At 44.5% G+C, this 18725-nt stretch overlaps 1 protein-coding gene across 1 annotated transcript in view; it reads right to left on the bottom strand.

The window, feature by feature from the left end:
- Positions 1–18725, bottom strand: part of peak1 (pseudopodium-enriched atypical kinase 1) — a 59171-nt gene that overhangs the window by 36888 nt on the left and 3558 nt on the right. The window contains exon 2 of the mRNA XM_062462760.1: positions 10644–10753. The gene's annotated coding sequence lies outside the window, so the exon portion shown is untranslated. The remainder of the gene's footprint in view (positions 1–10643; positions 10754–18725) is intronic.

The following is an 18725-nucleotide window of genomic DNA, read 5'->3' as shown; positions in this document are numbered from 1 at the left end:
TTTCCTCAGTGAGATCGTTGCTGTGTCGCTACTCTGAGTAATGGTCTGGCCTGTGCTGTATATCTACTGAGAATCTGGAGAGGGATATGACATGGATCCTCTTCCTGGGCGACTGGACTAGTCCATCGTATACATTAGCCCAGACGAGACATTTCCGGAGCGCAGCACTGGCTTCCTAACATGCTCCAAGTCATTAAGCCTTGAGCCTCAAACTACCTTCTTTCTTGAAATGTATTGACAGTTTGGAACTCTGAGTAGAGAAATGAAACCAGCAGCTCAGCGGAGCCGCCCGAGGATCTTCCCTCAGACGGGGAATTCAAAGTGAGCCGTTCTACAGCAGGGCTAGCCTTCCCATAGTATTCCTTCAGAAGAGGTATCAGTTTGATAACCCTACGAGACCAGAAAATAGCTTTGAAGATAATTCCTTCTCCTTGGGGCATGTTAGAGCAGTGGGGCCATCCGAGTTGGGTGTTCTCGAGAGATTGGTTCAGGGGTATGCGTTTCAGAAAAGTAGGAGGAAAATTAATCTAGAAAATGTTGGAGGCAAGCACAACAGCTAGGAACAAAAAACCTGCTCCATTTATAGAGGATGGGCTTTTATCCAGGGAGGCACCTCGGATGTCCAGTCTACCCAGTACGGGGGTGCGGTACCAAATTACCCTGCCCCATCCGCCTAACATGTTCAGCAGTTACGCTGTAGTGGAAAATGGATGCTGAAAACCAATTACTGACATCAATTACTAAGATGTATGTTGGCACAGGACTAGTACTATCAGAGAACCTTACAGTCATTTTTGCTGGCTTGTATAAGTGCTCTAATGCCTTGTAAACATTACAGACATGACAGGTCCAGAGAGGATTACAATGATGGATATGGTGCTTGTACACCTAATTGCATAACCTTACCTCTCTCCCAGTTAAACAGATCTAACACACACAGGGGTGATGCGTTTGCCTTCCCTCTGTCTGCTCTGGGGACGTGCACTGGGAGTGTAAACATGCCACCACTTTGTAACGATCAGATGAATGAGTAATCAAAAATCATTCAGTCCTTGTCACATTCATGAATGAAATTGAAGTCTACATCCTTCCATAGTCTGGCATTCATCAGTCACCCAGTTTCATACCCAGCATGATTGAGACATGGTCCTACTCCACTTACACACGGCCAGTGACGAGCATACTTTAGAACAACTGATTCGAGGGCCCTCTAGCATGAAGACTGGGAGAGGAGTGTTTCCTGATCCCCTGGCTGGGAGACAGAGACACTGAAGACTGGGAGAGGAGTGTTTCCTGATCCCCTGGCTGGGAGACAGAGACACTGAAGACTGGGAGAGGAGTGTTTCCTGATCCCCTGGCTGGGAGACAGAGACACTGAGGACTGGAGGAGGCATGGTGTCGACACGTGAGGGCTGCAGTTATGTAACGGCTCATTCCTCTAACTGCTCAGTGGAATATTCTTCAGTCTATCGTTCGCCAGGCACTGTGGTTCTTCCTTCCTTCCATTCCCTTCTCCCTCTCCTTGTACTCCCCATCTTCCACTCTCCCCGTTTACAACTCCCTATGTCTCCATTTGAAAATGACAATAAAAAGCTACTACAAGTTGGTAAACAGTCTTGTTTTATTGGTGTAAAATCACACCACAGGGGTGAGTACACATGCTGATGAGGCAGGGCTTACAGCCTCTATAGGGCACCTCAAGTCCAATACTGATTCTATGGTCATAGTACATTATTAGGTGCCGCTTGGGAACAAACAATGCCCATTTTCTGTGAACTACTGTAGCAAAACTTCAGAAGCTGCCATTAAGCAGGCATCAGAATCCCCCTAAACAAGCAGGCTGAAACAAGGAATATATGGAAGCTGTAAGCTAAAATATGGATGGCCACGTGTCCCAGATGGCATACCAATATGGCACAGGAGCACATCTACTAAGCTCATAGCAGTCAATAGTAACTCATTAAGTTGTTTTTCCAAGTTTCAATCTGATGCTGACAACTGATGTAAAGGGTAGTACTATGATTACCCTGCCCCTATATTTTCTAACTTAACTTCTCCAAAGGGTCGAATCAGCAAATGCTAAAGTCTCCTGAGGGTGAACATCATGGGTGTGAAGTTTCAGGAGACGGCAGTTTTGTGATGACCTTTTGACATCCATATCCTAGAGAGGCCATCACATGACAGAACAAGCTGGGAAACTCAATGTCACAACTTATCAGATCTGACTGAGTTGAAAGCCAGGATCCTATTTTCTAAATCATAAGTGGTACCACAGACAAACAGCTGTTGCTAGGAAACAGCAGATCAGGAGGGGTTTGGTGGAGATTCTAATGTCTTTCATTTCCAACTGCTCTGCAGTGTTTTGTCTCTGCTACAATTTGAATCACATCAAAATACAAGTAGGATATTTGAATGAAAGGATTATTTTTATTAAATTGCCAGTTCATAAAGAAAACCCACTGTATGGAAGCAAATCAGTGACAATGTTTTTGAAGGCATTGAATACTTAATATTGAAATGTAAACCACTGAATTTGTTGGTTTTGAATTCACCTCTTTAAATTGAAATATGAATGAATTTCAATGTAAAAAAAAGAAAACTGATCACAAAATTCAAGGATCGGAAATTAAGGTTGCTCAAATTCGAACAGCAAAATTCAGATCCCAAAAATTCAATAAAAGAAATTCTAGCTTCAGAAATTGAAATAGAACCAAATTCAGGCTGCTCAAACTCAGATCCAAAAAAATCAGAGCAAAAAACATGTGCAACATCCAGGATTCCAAGGATAGGTAAGGCAATCGAGCCTGAATGCAATCGAACCATCTCACTTCTCTGAGAAGGGTCCAACAGCAGACCTATACAACGATATTGCTCTGAGGAGAGAGCTCCCAAATTTTTCCGGCTCCAAATAGTAATGGCTCGAATCTTTTTGCCTTGAATTTTTTGGCCTCAAATTTGGGGGATCTGGACTGCAAGTATGGGATTTCACCATTTGAAATTGAGCAGCCGGGATTTTGTTCTATTAGAATTTCTGAATATATATTCTTGAAAAAAAATTAAAACATAATTTTTAGCATCTGAATTTTACTGTTTGAATTTGACCAACCTGAATTTCTGAACCTTGAATTTTTTTAAACTGAAATAAATGCATATTCAAATTCAAGCCTTTTAACATTCAAACATGATGTCACTGATTTGCTTCCATACCACTGATGCAGACAATACAAGCAAACTTGAAATCGAGAAGAGGTTGGCTCTTGTTTCCAGCAGGTTGGCATAGGTGTCCACTGGGAAGATGACTCCCATATCAAAAAAGGAGTATGAGCGATTAAGTCATGACAGATGTCACCATTCTGTAATGAAGGACACAGTATTAAGATCAGGCTGTGGACACAGCTGAAACAGGCCTGGCGTAGTGTTGATCTGGACATGTAGGGGACCGCATGCCCGAGTAGGGATGGGATTAGCCATGGAGTAAAGTTACTCTGGTCTCTCTGTGCCACATGCAAGTGTCTCTGTCTTTCTCCCTCTGTGTCTCTCCCCACCCCCTCTGGCCGGATGCCCCGGTGAGGGATTTCACCGGGGAAGAGCTGGTGTTTTCACAGTTTAAAGGCTTAATAAGATTGTGACAGAGGGATTAGGACCCTGGAGCCTGTGGCGCACAGGGGACATTTTCCTTTCTCTCACACACATGGTCATTTCTGATAAAATGTTTTAATTTGATATGAGACACCACTACACCCAGAACTTCACTGCTCTATTCAACACACAGTGATAGAAAAACCGCCAAACATCAACACACACACACACACACATGCATATCTTTCTTACCATCCAAAGCTACCGGCCTTAAAAGTAAACAATTCCACAATCTACTCATTTGGAGTGCTCCAGTTCATCAATACTCCCAGCACTAGACAGACAAAACGTGTCTGTAATGGATCCTAAAAAGCTTTTTAAATTGACAGAATGATGAATGGCATTGTGGGACAGAATCCTATCTCCTCGTGCTCTGGCCTTGAATATCATCTCTGATAGAGGAGGACATCCATCATACAGTACTGCATGGGAGCGCAGGGAGGGAACTGAGCACGCTCAGACACTGAGCACGCTCAGACCCATCGCTCTATACATTTGCACTAGTCGCATGAAGGTGTATCTCGTTGCTTTTGAGGGGTGTTCTGCAAACAGACAGTGGCTTACAGAACTTTTCTTTTCAGCATGGTTGTGCGATGTGCCACACTATTGTGGCGAACCTGCCAGGAGTCAGGCAGCAGGAAGAGGAGCAGCTTCCATTCATCTAAGAGAACTCTTGGCTCGTGCTGAGATGCAACCAGTCCCGAATGAAAACACAGTGGAACTAAAGCCCAAGCCTTGGTGCATCTTACATAACTATTACTGGGCCATGCATCCCTTCTGTGTTCCTGACACTGCCTGTGAACAGTCATTTAAAGAACCTTGCAGAAAAGTGGTGAATTTCTAGAACGTACTGCACAGTAATCAATTACACAGGCCAGGAAACTGTTCAGTCAAGTATCACCCATTTCAGCGATGATACTAGGCTCAAAAGCTCTGTGCCACACAATGACAGCCAGAGGGCTTACTCAACAGAGAATGTTGAACCCCCTCCCCTTTAGAAGTCCCCAATTCCCAGTCCAATATCAACTCCCAAGCATGAAATCCCATTCCTCATCCGGACTTCAAAGCGTAAACGCGCAAAGGGGGTAGCAGTTTGAAACAGCTGAAACTCTAGCCTGTTTAAAGAACCAGGCATGACAAGGTTGACTAAACAGTGAAACAATAGCCTGGCACACAAAACTGGGGGTTGGTGTAGATCAAGTTGAAGGTTTGTGGCCAGAGCTGAAACAAGCTAATCAAAAACAATGATTAAGTTTCAGTTTGTTTGTAATAAGTACAGGTCCAGCTTCCTCCTGGTAGTCCTATAAATAAATATATCTTAATCCTATGTGAGCTAAACATTCTTTTAAACAATATAATAATTCCACTATTCAAAAAACAAATTATGTTGTATTACTATTTAATCTGTAAATGGCAAGGACAGAAATATATGATTTGATGAAAACAATTTCAGAGCTATTTATGTTACAAAGGCAGCAAGACTACGCCCGTTGACCAAGTTCCTGACATATTAAACTCTATAGCCTACTCTAAAGCATGTTTCAAGTACTATTTCTCTATATGCACTAGATTAAAGATTAGATTTGGACCAATCCCAGAATGCGATATCTTTGGCCAGATGTTTTCAACCTTGCTGACCTTATCGTCCACCGAACAGAACACAGAGCTGGTCTCAGGGTCACATAACAGCTCAGTCTACATTCTGAAATATAAACCAATAAAGCAGTAAAAAAAACATGTTGAGCATGTTATACTTATTTTAACAAATTGGTTTAGCGAAAACAAATGGTGTGCACAAAACGTTCCTTCCCTCCAAAAAGTTATAAAAGTTACTTTGAACGAAATGATATGGTACAAACTGTTCCTTTTACAATCACAGCATTGTCTTCTCCTACTGGACACCTCAAAAATGTGTGAGTGTCAGAGGAGCCAACCTCATTCACTATGACACAATTCAATGATTAAAGCTAAAGATTTCTCAACTAACTTCATTTCAAAGAGGTAGAATCATATGATTTTTATAAGTATTCCTCTGAATATCATGAGGTAAGTAATGTGTAGGCTGTACGTGTGTGTGTGTTGGATAGCAAGCCCAGTCTTTCTCCGAGTTGGACTCTGGGGCTAAGGGAACCAAGGCAGGCCATGCAGACTGATGATCTCTTCTCATGCTAAACACATTCCTCTCATAGCTCTGTCTGAACAGGCCTGGGATAACTCTAGAGAGCAAGCGAGTGAAGGAGAGGAGGGCCAGCTAGCTGGGACTGACCCATAAACTCCACTCTTGATTCACATGTTTTAAATCAAGTTTTTTGGACAATATTGCGAGACACACAGTCAAATTTAAGGTTTGAGGGATAGAAAAAAATGCTGGTTCACAACAGACTTATGTTTACTATGACAATCACCACCAACACTGTCCAGTTTAAAACACTTGATTACTGACAATAGCAGTAACATACTTGCAGTTAACCCTCGTGCTGCCTTCGGGTCACATGACCCAAAGGTTCATAACGAACCATTGTTGTGTTTACCCAATTTTACCCAATACAAAAACAAATTAAAATAATTTTCTTTTAACCTTTTCAATGTGGGGGGGTCTGAGACAGCCTAGCTGTTAAAAGAAAATGCTTCACTTTGTCTTTGTATGCGGTAAATTTGTCGCAATACGACGGTGGGTCACAATGACTGATGGGTCAGAATGACCCGAAGATAACACAAGGGTTAATATGTTCAGACAGGCTGTTTGTAGAGTGTTATTTGTTTGTTTGGGTAACGTACATGTGTCCAGAGCCTACTGGGCCTACAGGACCAGAGCATGGGCAGCACACTGTCTCTCACTGTCATGGGGACTACCTGATTCATGTTGAGAGAACGTAGGGCTAAGAGATACAGAATAGTGATATTTTAGATCCTGGATTATGTCATTTACATTTACATTTATTCATTTAGCAGACGCTTTTATCCAAAGCGTCTTCCAAGAGAGAGCTTTACAAAGTGCATAGGTCACTGATAATAACAACAAGATAGCCACAAAAACATTGCGAGTAGCCAAAACATGAAGCACACATTGTGAACAACCAAAGTAAGTGCCAAAGGGAAGAACCATAAGAGCATGTAGTTAAACAAGTTACAATTAAACAACACGAACCGCTATAAGTGCAAGTGTAACTGTAGAAAAAACAAGCAACAATAATAAAATCAATATATCACAGCGAGTACAAAAATGTAAATCAGTTACCACTAACCACAAGAGCAACAAGTCTCTAAGCAAGAGTCATTGTGATCCTTGAGGAAACTAACATCGGGTCAAGCGAACCATTCCTAAGTACCGTTGTACTCCCGGAACAAGTGTGTCTTGAACCTTTTCTTGAAGGTGGAGAGACAGTCAGTGTCTCTGATGGAGGTGGGGAGTTGATTCCACCACTGGGGGGCCAGACAGGAGAAGAGCTTGTGTTGGGACCGGGCGGTCTTGAGCGGTGGGACCACCAGGCGGTTGTCTGAAGAAGACCGTAGGTGACGGGTGGGGGTGTAAGGCTGCAGGAGAGACTTGATGTAGACGGGTGCAGTCCCGTTCACTGCTCGGAAGGTCAGTACCATGTCCCCATTATGTATTTGATGGGAAACCCAACAGCTGCTTGTCTCCACAGACATGCCCCCCTTTTGGGAGGAGGGGGGGCATTAGCAACCCTCTTTCATTGATTTCCCTTGACCTTGGTCATCCGACCAATGGGGGAGGACATCCAAGGTCTGTCTTCTTCACTTCCTGTACCATATTCTGTGGGAGTGGGCTTGTTTGGCTTTATAGATTTTTCCCTCCACCCAATCTTATCAGGTCGAGTCCCAAGGGATAATGAATCCTGTTGCTTGTGAGGCCAGATATTGAGTCCTCACTAAGTAGGAACTTCATGGGAAACATGGTGGTGGTGTGTGTGGTGGGGGGTACTTGACTAATTCATTAACCATGGGCAACCTCAGAAGGGGAAGTACACTCACAATGCTCCAGTATAGTGAAGAGCTCCCCTGAGTCAACAGATGCGTCATCTTTTCTTTAATGCTGTAAGTGCTGCACAACCAGTCAATACACCTCTGCTTAAAAAGTGTTCAGCACTTTAGGGTGATGTGGTACCTCTGAAAGTCCAAACCTCAACATGCTGACTTGAACAGAGCTTCAGTCCCCTGGCTGCTGTCAAGACCAAAACTCATTATGACAGCAGGGAACTAAGATAATGATGTTGGCTTTGGGCAATGCACAGCCAAGGCATTGTGGCTAAATGCCAAGGCTTTGTCAGTGATGTTATACTTCTGTGGTCATTTTTGATCCTCGGATCTGGACTGTTCCATACTACATGCCCTACCTACACTACATATTACAACATCTGACATGGCTTTGAGCATAGTACTAGCCATACCTAATTATGCTTAGAATTACAACAAGCACTTCTTATAGCAAAAATGCATTGGGTGAGATTAGACTGCTTGGCTGTAGCTTGCAGACTATATTACATAACACCAGCCTGGCAACAGATGTCAGCCTTTGTCGCAGAGGAATACTCTGGTCTGATCCAGTGAAGGCATCACACAGACGACCTGGCTAGGTGGGAAGCTAACAGGAGAGGAAAATTAAAGAACTCAGTAGAACGTACAGACATGTCTTCAATGTGCTCCGTTGAGAATGATCCAAACAAATGATCTGGTCTCTGCTTGTTTTTCCACCCCAGTGCTTCAGCCAGTAGTGACCTCTGAGGCTTTTAGGTATTCTGCCCACTGCCATTGGACAGATGATGGCTCATTAGCAAAAAGTTTGTCCCCCAAGAGGAAAAGAACAAAGACATTAGTTCCGCATTCACGTGTCCCGAGGCCCATTCAAACTAACCACCCTGACTATCAACGAATCACCATCATCATTTAGTGGCAATCATGTCAATGTTGCTAACAACACTACCCTCTACCCCAAAATTCCCTCAACCCCAAACTCTTTTTCAAGAGCATTTTACTCAGAGAACAGCCAGACGCCAGGGTGAACAGAAATATTAGGGGGACTTGCAAGGGCCAAAGACCTGGCATGTGTAATTAATCTTGTTCAGATTCATAGAGTCCCATGCCAAGATGAAACGGAGGGGTTTGTCTTGGTACTAATGCAATCATGCAGATCTAATGAGGTGGACAGGCATGCAAAAACTAAATGAGATAGAGAATTAGGTGAGTGAAGGGTTAGGGCACTGAGGCTTTGTTGGGTTAGGGTGACATTTTGAAACTCTTCAGTCATAATCCAATCAAGGTCTGGAGGTCTGAAAAGAGCAATCTGTCTTGCCTTTCTCTTTATATCCGTCACATTTAAAAATGTGCTGGAGCAGGCATGTCACGGCGCTGGGCCAATATCTGGATTTCAGAACTGCAGGGTTCCTTTAAAAAAGCATCAAAATAGCAAGCAACTTGCACAACTATGCAAACCACAAAAACAACCAGATAGATCAAGTGAGACGGGCTGAGATGGAGGAGGAGGAAGAGTGGGACAAGCAAGACATGAAGAAAGAATTTGTTTAGAAACATCAGGAAACTGAACAGCAGCGCCAGTCATGTTGAGGTTTAGAGGCTGAGTTAGGGAAAGAGAATTGACAACACAAGGAAATTGTCAGTCACAGCAGCACATAAGCTAACAACAGGTAGCAAAACAACAGAGGGACTGAAATAGCTTGTCTTTTGTAGGTGATGTAATGGGGTACTTTTGGAAAATCTTGCTAGTGTTGACAGTATTGCACTCATCAACTCTGCTGAAGAAAATACATTTAAACTGACACACTCAGAGTATGAAGAACTACAATGCACAACTGCAGTGTGTGGTTGAAATGTGGTTAGCCAGGTCAGAAATACCCACACTGGAGGGGGGGGGGATCACATATATTTCATACAACTCATATGTTAATGATATGTAAAATATGTAAATACAAATTTTATATAATTGATCAGTGATATAGTAGGGTGACCGAGATTTGAGTTTGTGAAAAAGAAGACACTTCGTCGCGTCGACGGGGGGCTGCTGGTGGTGTATTGCATGCCGCATTATCTGATCAAAACGTCAGTTCTCTCTACAGTCAGAGCTCACGCAAGAAGGTGGAACTTAAGAGAGATACCCTTTCCAAAACTTGTAAGGGCCTAATAGTTTGTGAAAGACCCAGAGAAACACAAATATCCGACGAGGAAAAATCCTGGACAATTTTGGAATCCCTGCCAGACGCATTTATTTAGGTCTCGAAAAGAGGACGTCTGGTCACCCCAGATACAGGCCTATTTGCTCATAAACAGAAACTCAACAGGGTTTTGGGACTATACAAGTCTGGGCATGTTCTTGACCTGGCCATTCCCGATATGGGAGTCACTGGCTGAACTGGCTTCATTTCCTCCCTGGGAAATTCTCCTTTAGAAACTCTTCATTCGTTTTGTTAGCATGAATACTAGTTTGTTGGTTTTGGGCCTAGTTCCCCCCATGATGTACTCTCTCATTCCCTCCGTCCGAAATATTATTGTCTCCTGGAGTTTAAGAGACAAGATACAGAGACCTCCCATTAGGAGGACTCTGTGTCCTGAGCTGTAACTCCCAGCAAGGGGTCTCTCCAATACACACTCACACCCCCCTCACACACACACACACACACACACTCGACCTTCTCATAACAAGTTGAGGTCAGTTAGCAGGGCAGCAACAGCAGTCTGCAATCTCTGTCTTTCTATCTCTGCTCTGTTATTGCCCATATTTGAAAGGGACGGGCATTCACAATCAACACATTTTCTTATGTTGTTTATTATCATGTTGCATGTTACTAATAGCTGCATAGGCACTCTCCTAGAGAAGGGGGGACCATTGTACGCTTCTCTCACTTCAATGCCAAAAAACGTTCATATTTAAAACCTGACAAACTGTCTGCAGACACGCTGACAAACAGCTTGTCCACACAAAGACATGTTGTGTCCGACTGAAGTGAGTGAAGAAAACCGACAGGGCTCACCTAGTTTTGTTCTGAGCTGGTACCTTCCCTCACACTGCAACACTAGATGCAGCTGATTCAAATGGTTGTAGGGGCCAGGGTATCTCAGGGTTCACAAGTCCACTGACTTCCTGTAGGGAGAGGATCAGAGGGGGGAGGGAGGGTGTGAGAGGATCTTGCTTAAGCCTGGTGAGAAAAAGACCATGAGAGAGAGAAATAAAATATGTGTATGAGTTGGCAATAAAGAAATCAGTGACTGAGTGTGGCTCCGTGAGAGGCGCTGAGAGAGGGTATGGCCCTGTGCGCTGAGAGAGGGTATGGCCCTGTGCGCTGAGAGAGGGTATGGCCCTGTGCGCTGAGCTTGGAGAGCAGAAGGGAGATATACAATACTCAGACTTGGGTCAATTGGAGATCATTTACATAAAACTGTTGAAATGAAGGAAGCCAAATTTGATTTGTCTCACAGTCGGCACCTGTTGGGACTGATGCACTGGGTTAATTGCAGTGGGTGACATATCAAGAAAACCCAGACTTTTTAAAATACGAATTTGTACCATTTGTAAATAGTAAAAAAGAAAGCAAAACTAGAGAAGCTTAGACATTCCTGGGGCTTACATCAACCAGATAAGAGCTATTATTCTTCGTTTATCAATAAAAGAGTTGTTCCACGGCAATTTTGTCAACAACAATAAAAAAAATTCAACACAGTAAGGACACTAGAAATGCAGCCAAGAAATCAAATACGCAATTCTGATCCTTTATCTTCCACTGTACTTTTTACATGCACTCTCTGTCCCTCTCTATGGATGAAAGCACCTGCTAAATGAATAACATGTCATAATAACAGGAGTCAGGTGGCTGAGCGGTGAGGGAATCGGGCTAGTAATCCGAAGGTTGCCAGTTCGATTCCCGGTCTTGCCAACTGACGGTGTCCTTGGGCAAGGCACTTCACCCTACTTGCCTCGGGGGAATGTCCCTGTACTTACTGTAAGTCACTCTGGATAAGAGCATCTGCTAAATGACTAAATCTAAATGTAAATGTAAATGAATAACATGTCAAATGTCATGTGAAAAGTCACTTCTGACTACAACCTCAATGAATCCCATGTCCATTAGAGCTTCCTGTATGAGTCACTAGAAAAAGGGGACGACCACTCATTCCACTTCCATCTGTATTCACCGTAGTGGCAGTCAGCTCCCATTCAAGCACAGCTATATAAGGACCTGTATGTACTCTGGTACAGAGACTGAACCAGAGTACAAGCCAGCTTCAGGCCAAGCTGAAGATCCAACTGTTGACACTAAAAGCCTTTTTTATTTTCCCTTATTAAGAGGTCCGTCCTGCTCGACATGACCTGGGCTCTTAAAGCAGAGTCCAACACTAATATTTATTGGCTTGAGGTCTGAGGAGCAGGAAGTGTGTGTGAGGGTGTTAGAAACAGAGGTATAGTGTGTTTGTGTGCGTCTAGTTGGTTCTGACCGCGACCCCCCCCCCCCCTCACCCCCAGGCTCCTAGGGCCCAATGGGTCCCATGGGGTCATGTACGGGGCGGAACGACTTCACCCCTGCAACCCTCTGGTCAGGATTTCCCGCTCACCAGGTGGTGCCTGTGGGGTGTGTGGAGTGTGTGTGTCAGTATCTGTGTATGAGTAAGTGCGTGTGTGTGTGGGGAATGGGGTGTGTGTATATCGGTCTGGGTGTTGCTTTACCACTCTCCTGAGATTTCTATTTCCGGAGTGCCCCAGAGGGTCAGCGACGGTAGTTATAAATCAAAAGAGCAGAGGATCTTGCTCTCTCTGCTTTGTAGATGTTTCCCCAATATTCTAGTGATTTCCCAACTTTTGGGGGGAAAAAGTTTCAAAAGGTTGAAAAAAGGTTTTGGGAAAAAACCTTTCAACAAAAAAGTTTGTATCATTGATGAGTACTTGACTCTACTGTACTCTGCTCTGCTTTACTCCATTTTAGGCTTCTCTGTACTACTCCCCTTTCACTGTGTGAAAAACAAGTTTTGAAAGGTTGTTTTTGAAAATAAGTTAAGACAAAAAGTTGCAATATGTTGAAAAAATATGTTCGAAATAGTTTTGCGAAAAAAGTTGACAAAAAGTTTCAAAAGGTTGAAAACATGTGCGACCTCCCTCCGGCCTCTACATGTTCTCCCGCCTGTGACCACAGTGTATTCCCCTACTTCCTCCTCTGTCTATCCCACGCTGGGGAGAGACACACAGGCAGGGAGCGTGAGAGATACAAGAGAGGGGGAGAGACACTATAGATGCAGAGAAAAAGAGAGAGAAATCTGCAGAGTGGCTGACTAAAGGGGTCAACCGTTCCAGAGGATGGAACACAAATATGAGTGAAGCCGTTGGCTTCCCTTCTGCCTGTGGTCTTAGCTGTGACCACTTCCTTCCTCTAACGTCCTAATTGACAGGAACTATTCCTACGTGGGCGAAGGGACCTAAACTGCTCCATGTGTTAAGGAAGTGAACCATGAGCAGTCTGAAGCATGGGTGCGCCAAAGGGATAGGCTAGTGCTAGTCGTCTGAGATCTGGAACCGAATCAACTGATTACATCAGAACCGGAATCAAAGACGCATGATATCAACCCACTCTTGGCTAGACGGATTTGGAGAAGAAATAAAATAAAAGGCTTAATAGTTCCGGTTCCTGCCAAAATAATTAGAACGGTCAAACCAGGAAAGACGGTCTTCAAAAGTTCAGTGGAAAACAATCCTCATAGCTTTTACTATTAATTGACAGGAATTCATTGAATTAGCATGCATTGCATTCTGCCTGAAGTTCAAATGAAAGATAATTGATTACAAAGTTAAAGATGAATACAATCACACGTCATACTAATAGGTCTTTCTAGAACAGTGTTGCACAGCACAATGTCTTGCAGGGCCTTTCCTAAACAACTGTCCCACTTGTTTGCTTCTTGGCATTTATCTAGTCTTAATCCAGAGCAGGGAAGTGACACAGCAGTGAGACCGTGGGCTGAAGGCAGCCCCCTCGGAAGGCGGCCCCCTCGGAAGGCGGCCCCCTCTGTAGGGCGGCCCCCTCGGAAGGCGGCCCCCTCGGAAGGCGGCCCCCTCGGAAGGCGGCCCCCTCGGAAGGCGGCCCCCTCGGAAGGCAGCCCCCTCTGTAAGGCGGCCCCCTCGGAAGGCAGCCCCCTCTGTAGGGCGGCCCCCTCGGAAGGCGGCCCCCTCTGTAGGGCGGCCCCCTCTGAAGGGCGGCCCCCTCGGAAGGCGGCCCCCTCGGAAGGCGGGCCCCTCATACAGTATGAGCAGGAACTCATCTCAATCTGGCCCTCGTCAGTGCCAGATCTAGAGACATGGTATGCGTGCGTGTGTGAGTGAGCATGGCAGACTGTTCACTGTGGTTTGTGGAGCGTGTCTTTGAGCCAAGCCCAGTTCCCATGGCAGCGACCCAGAGTTCACCCTGACCTTTAGCTGAGCCTGGAAATGTGGCCACTTCAAGATGAAATTGTGCATAAATCATGGTTGACATGAGTGAAGTAGGCATTCTGCAGTACATAACTAACTTTACACTGGGGAAGACACCTACAATGAATTGTTTTGTTGCTGAACGCAACTCTGTATATCCCCTCTGTAAGGTAACAGTGAACTGGATGTCCATAATGAATTAGTCTTATCAGGTTAGTTAATATATAATAATAGTCAGTTAGCTTCTGGAACAGGGCACTAGTTATAAACTATGATGTTATCACCACTAGTGAGAAGAAAAAAAACGTTGACAGACTCAATGTTAGGAAAGCTGAATCACAAAATGACCCTAATCTAGTCTGCCAGGACGCTGCCAAGACGGCCAAACTTATCAAAGAGCCTATCAAAACAGTCCGCCCTCCTCCGTTGCCATAACACAATGCTCCAATACTGGAGCAGCATAGTTAGGAGTTCTGGTGATGGAAGAGATTCATTTTGGGATAGTTTGTCCCTTTAAGGCTGGTCAGCAGGCTGGGATAGACGGTCAGCGCCTCTTAGTCATGATGTCATTATGGTTCCTGTTGGAGCCAGAGTGGAAAAAAGAGGGTTGAGCTGGTCAACGAGCCAAGGGCTTGCATCACATGCAGATGGCATCACAGACTATTTTTAAACCCTGTGTTGCGAGAGGGGATTGACAGAAGCAGGATCCAACCAACCCTGCCTTCTACAGGTGTTTTTTTGGTGACAGTGTGACGGAGCGCCTGTCTCCTACCCTCCCATTTCCAGCCTGTGGTCCTTCTCAACATGTAGGGCTGTTGGACAACAGACACCTCTAAAGGGGTACACAGAGAATCTAAAGGTTGCCATGGTAAAGGCAGTCACCCGTTGCCCTGCACAGCAGGGTGGGTACACAGTGTTTATTGTTAGGGCTAATCACAGTTTCGTGGACTTGCCTGCTCCGAAAGTGAAGTTACATCCTGTTATTTAGGCCAAGTTAGTTAAATATTTACATAGAAACACCATACCATACTAATGTCATCCAATGTAACCAAACTAAATAGCACATAGTCTCTCATCAAATCAGAGAAAAAGTCAAATGCTTCTATTTGTGGGAATTGCTAACACGTTATCAGAGGACCACAATGTGTTGTACCATTTGTGTCAAATACAAGCAATATAGAGAGACTTCGTACAAAATAAGATGAAAGTTCAAGTATGTTTCCTGTTTTTAATCTCCATCAGAAGTCCATAGTTTGCCTAATAGCTCCTCATTTAACTGAAGTTAATTAAAATGTCTTAACAATGGAGTACGCCAATTTGAGAAATAATGTGCAGTGAGAGCTAGCTTTTAATCAAAATTGAAAGGATTACAAGCTCAGAGGAGAAAAACCTTTTCCTCAAAAATGTAGGGCATCTGAAATTTCCATCTTCACAGAAAAACTTTAAATTTTGTTTGGAAGTAACAGACTTTCAGTATTTAAAAAGGTATTTGAACTCCCATCAGTTATACAATCCAGAATAATGGCTGGTTTTCAGGTAATAATAAACACTTCTTAAAAGAAATGTGTTCAGCTTGATAATACACTATAGCTAAAATCCTCAATTTCAATTCTGTATACAATCACACACGCACGAGCACCCACGCACAGACACACAGCAGGTGTCTCGCTACAATGCTGTGGCAGTCCTCCCCCTCCTTCTCCAGCCTAGCCTCCAGCTCCTTCAGACCCACCTTCACTGCCTGGCAAGCACACAGTGGATTCCTCTGATCTCCTCTCAGCTCCTGTCACATGTCACCTGTGTGAGCTACCACAGGTATGTGCTGCTGGGACACACTCCCTTGGGACAGGAGGGAAAGAGGAGGGGGGTGGAGGGGTGGCACTGGGCCGACAAACTACAGCAGGTGACCTCATGCCCAGAACTACTGGCACACCCACACAAACACCATGTGTCTGTTCAGGGAAGAGACGTTCTCTGTGTTTGCCAGTTGGATAACGATAACGGGGAAAACAACACAAACATTCTGGAATGCAAGTCGACACAAGAAAATTATAACATTTCTGTTGTCAGCCAGTCATGCTGACAGTCCCAGCTGGCTTAACTGATCAGTCTTTCAGGCTTTCTTGCCGTCACATCAAAACAGAGTCCTTCATTCAGCACTGCCCATCCTCGCTGTCTCCCAGCAGGGACACAATGCAGTTCTGCCACACCTCAGCCTGACTACTAAGTAACATTCGGACCAACACTACAATAGTCCAGGCAGCCAAGATAACTTGGTTTAGTATTCTGGACAATGCCAACACAGTCACAGTCATTACTGGGTGTGGATGAGAGTGTCTGACCTACACCCACTCTGCAAGTATCACATTTGTGCTGATACTGCCAATTAAATCACTGAGTGTCCCGAAAGAGGCGGAGGGATATTGAAACACACGACTCATACTGTATTATTGAACTCAGTGAAGAATCCACAGCTCAAATAGCTGTTATCATTAAAAGCTGCAGTTGGTACCTACACCATACAGCACCCTAATGAACAGGTTTGATAAGACTGAACCAGAGCCTTGTGGTGCTGTGATTCTAAGGGCAGGTTTGGTTTGATTAGGCTGAAGGTTGTTGAAGGAGCTTGTTTTCCTTGCTGTCAGGAATGCTCTGACATGCACGTGCACAGACACACACACCAACACCCCACACAGCCTGAGATAAGTGTGTGTGATAGCATGAAGGCGTGCCAGTGCCTCTTCTTCAGGTCATCTGATGTTACTGCAGCTCCAGGGGTCAGGTTGGTAAACAAGGCCAACAGAGGCAGCGTACATCTGAGAATCTACCGGATCCACAAGCAGACTGTTCATTCACAACACCTACCAGGCTGGGGGGAACCCAAGACACCCTGTACCCTCGGTGTCATACGAAAGTGATCACGGTCAGGTTTGACTGTGGACAAGGGTGCAACCTAACATTGAATGACGCTGTAATGCTGACAATAGGCCCATGCCGTGTCCTGACCCTAACCAGGTTGTGGGTCTGTTCAAACATCACCAGAATCATTCTGCTAGGTTTGTCAAGCTACAAGCTGAAGACGAGGTCATGTGTTTCTGTTTCCACTGTAGAATGTTATCTTAGACTAGATTAGTGGTAAGAGCAGCTCCCTGACTTTACCTGTTCCAGTAATCACAGCCCCTGACACACTGAGCTTACACACTGAGCTTATACACTGGCTGGTGATCTCTGGTCCGACCCGACAGGACCCAACGACTGGCCGCAGGCTCAGGTCCAGCCTGGTGCCAGCACTCCGCTGTGAAAGGTACGTCTGATTGCAGAAGCGAGATGTCAGCACTCTTAACGTGAGGGATATTTTAAAACCCTGGCCCAATGAAAGGAGAAACCGGTTTTAAGTGCCCGGGTGGGGGTGGGGGGTTACACTGTGTCACAGAGAGAATATCTCGGGGGGTACCAAGGGTCTTGGTCACCCGATTTTAATGGGATTGGTATCAACTGAATTTCCCAATTTGAATTTCCAACAGAACTGCTATGAGATTCTGTCTCATCTGTAAACTAGATTAATTTAACTTTTAGGTCTATAGAGGATGCAGATTCTTTGTGCTGTGTATTCAGAATGTTACGGAACACAACACAGCTGGAACCGCCCCACGGAGGATCTCCTAAACAAGCCTCTACTCTCAGGGTCTAAGAGTGTGTCCGAGGCCAGTGCCTGGACATGGGGGCCTCTGGCTGAGGTCCAATTCATGTTAACAGGAAGAAGGCTGCAGTAAAAAAATTAAAAGGAGGTTGAGGATAATAAAATGTACTCTGTCTGTAATATTGACAGACACATTTAAGATTAGGAATCATACGGTATTAACCATATAGCCTATAGTAAATTATTTTGATTTGCGCAGGTCAGATAACCAAGCTATTTGCCAGGGTCATCCCTGTGGCACGGCGCCCCAGGTCATCCCTGTGGCACGGCGCCCCAGGTCATCCCTGTTAGCATGTCTGTCAAGAGGACGTTCATCTCACCAGTGATTCCCACATCCATCATCTTTTCAAAAGAAGACGTTAACGAGTCTGGACTGAAGAAAGAGATTTAGTCACTCCTGGGTCTCGTCTTTCCATCTGCTAGGAGACTTTCTGGACCCCACAGGACACAGCAAGACTATCTCACTCCAGTCTGTTCAACTGCTGACACCGTTAAATCCTCCTAAAAGGGTATTGCAGTGAAGTCAGTTTGGGGGAAAAGATTTAAAAGGTGAACTCTGCTTGACCCTTACTGGCCAACACACGTTTAAATCACACGCTTCAGTTGAAAAGGACAAAGTTTTAAGGGAGGTGATTGGCATCGATGCTCCACAGCAATTTTGAAAATAGAATTTTAAAAGCAAGTTGTCGTGCCCTCAGCAAATAGTGTCTTGGAAGATATGTGGTTTCAGTAGAAACTTTATCCACATTTAAACAAACTTCAGCTCTGCATTTAAACAGTGGAAAATGCAATAATCACTATGAAACACTTCAGAAAAGAATAGACTGCAATAAAGAAAAAAGTATTACTGATGGCAACAAATGCAGGCCATCGCAAGTATTGCACTCAAACTATGTTGAAGTTCACATAACATTTTCAGAATGCATCAGATTAAATATTACAAGGTAAACTTACACACACACA

Source organism: Osmerus eperlanus, chromosome 5 (genome assembly GCF_963692335.1).
Source record: "Osmerus eperlanus chromosome 5, fOsmEpe2.1, whole genome shotgun sequence".
In the NCBI taxonomy this organism is placed as follows: domain Eukaryota; kingdom Metazoa; phylum Chordata; class Actinopteri; order Osmeriformes; family Osmeridae; genus Osmerus; species Osmerus eperlanus.
The sequence above is the reverse complement of the archived record's forward strand: the minus strand, read 5'-3'. Positions and strand labels throughout refer to the sequence as shown.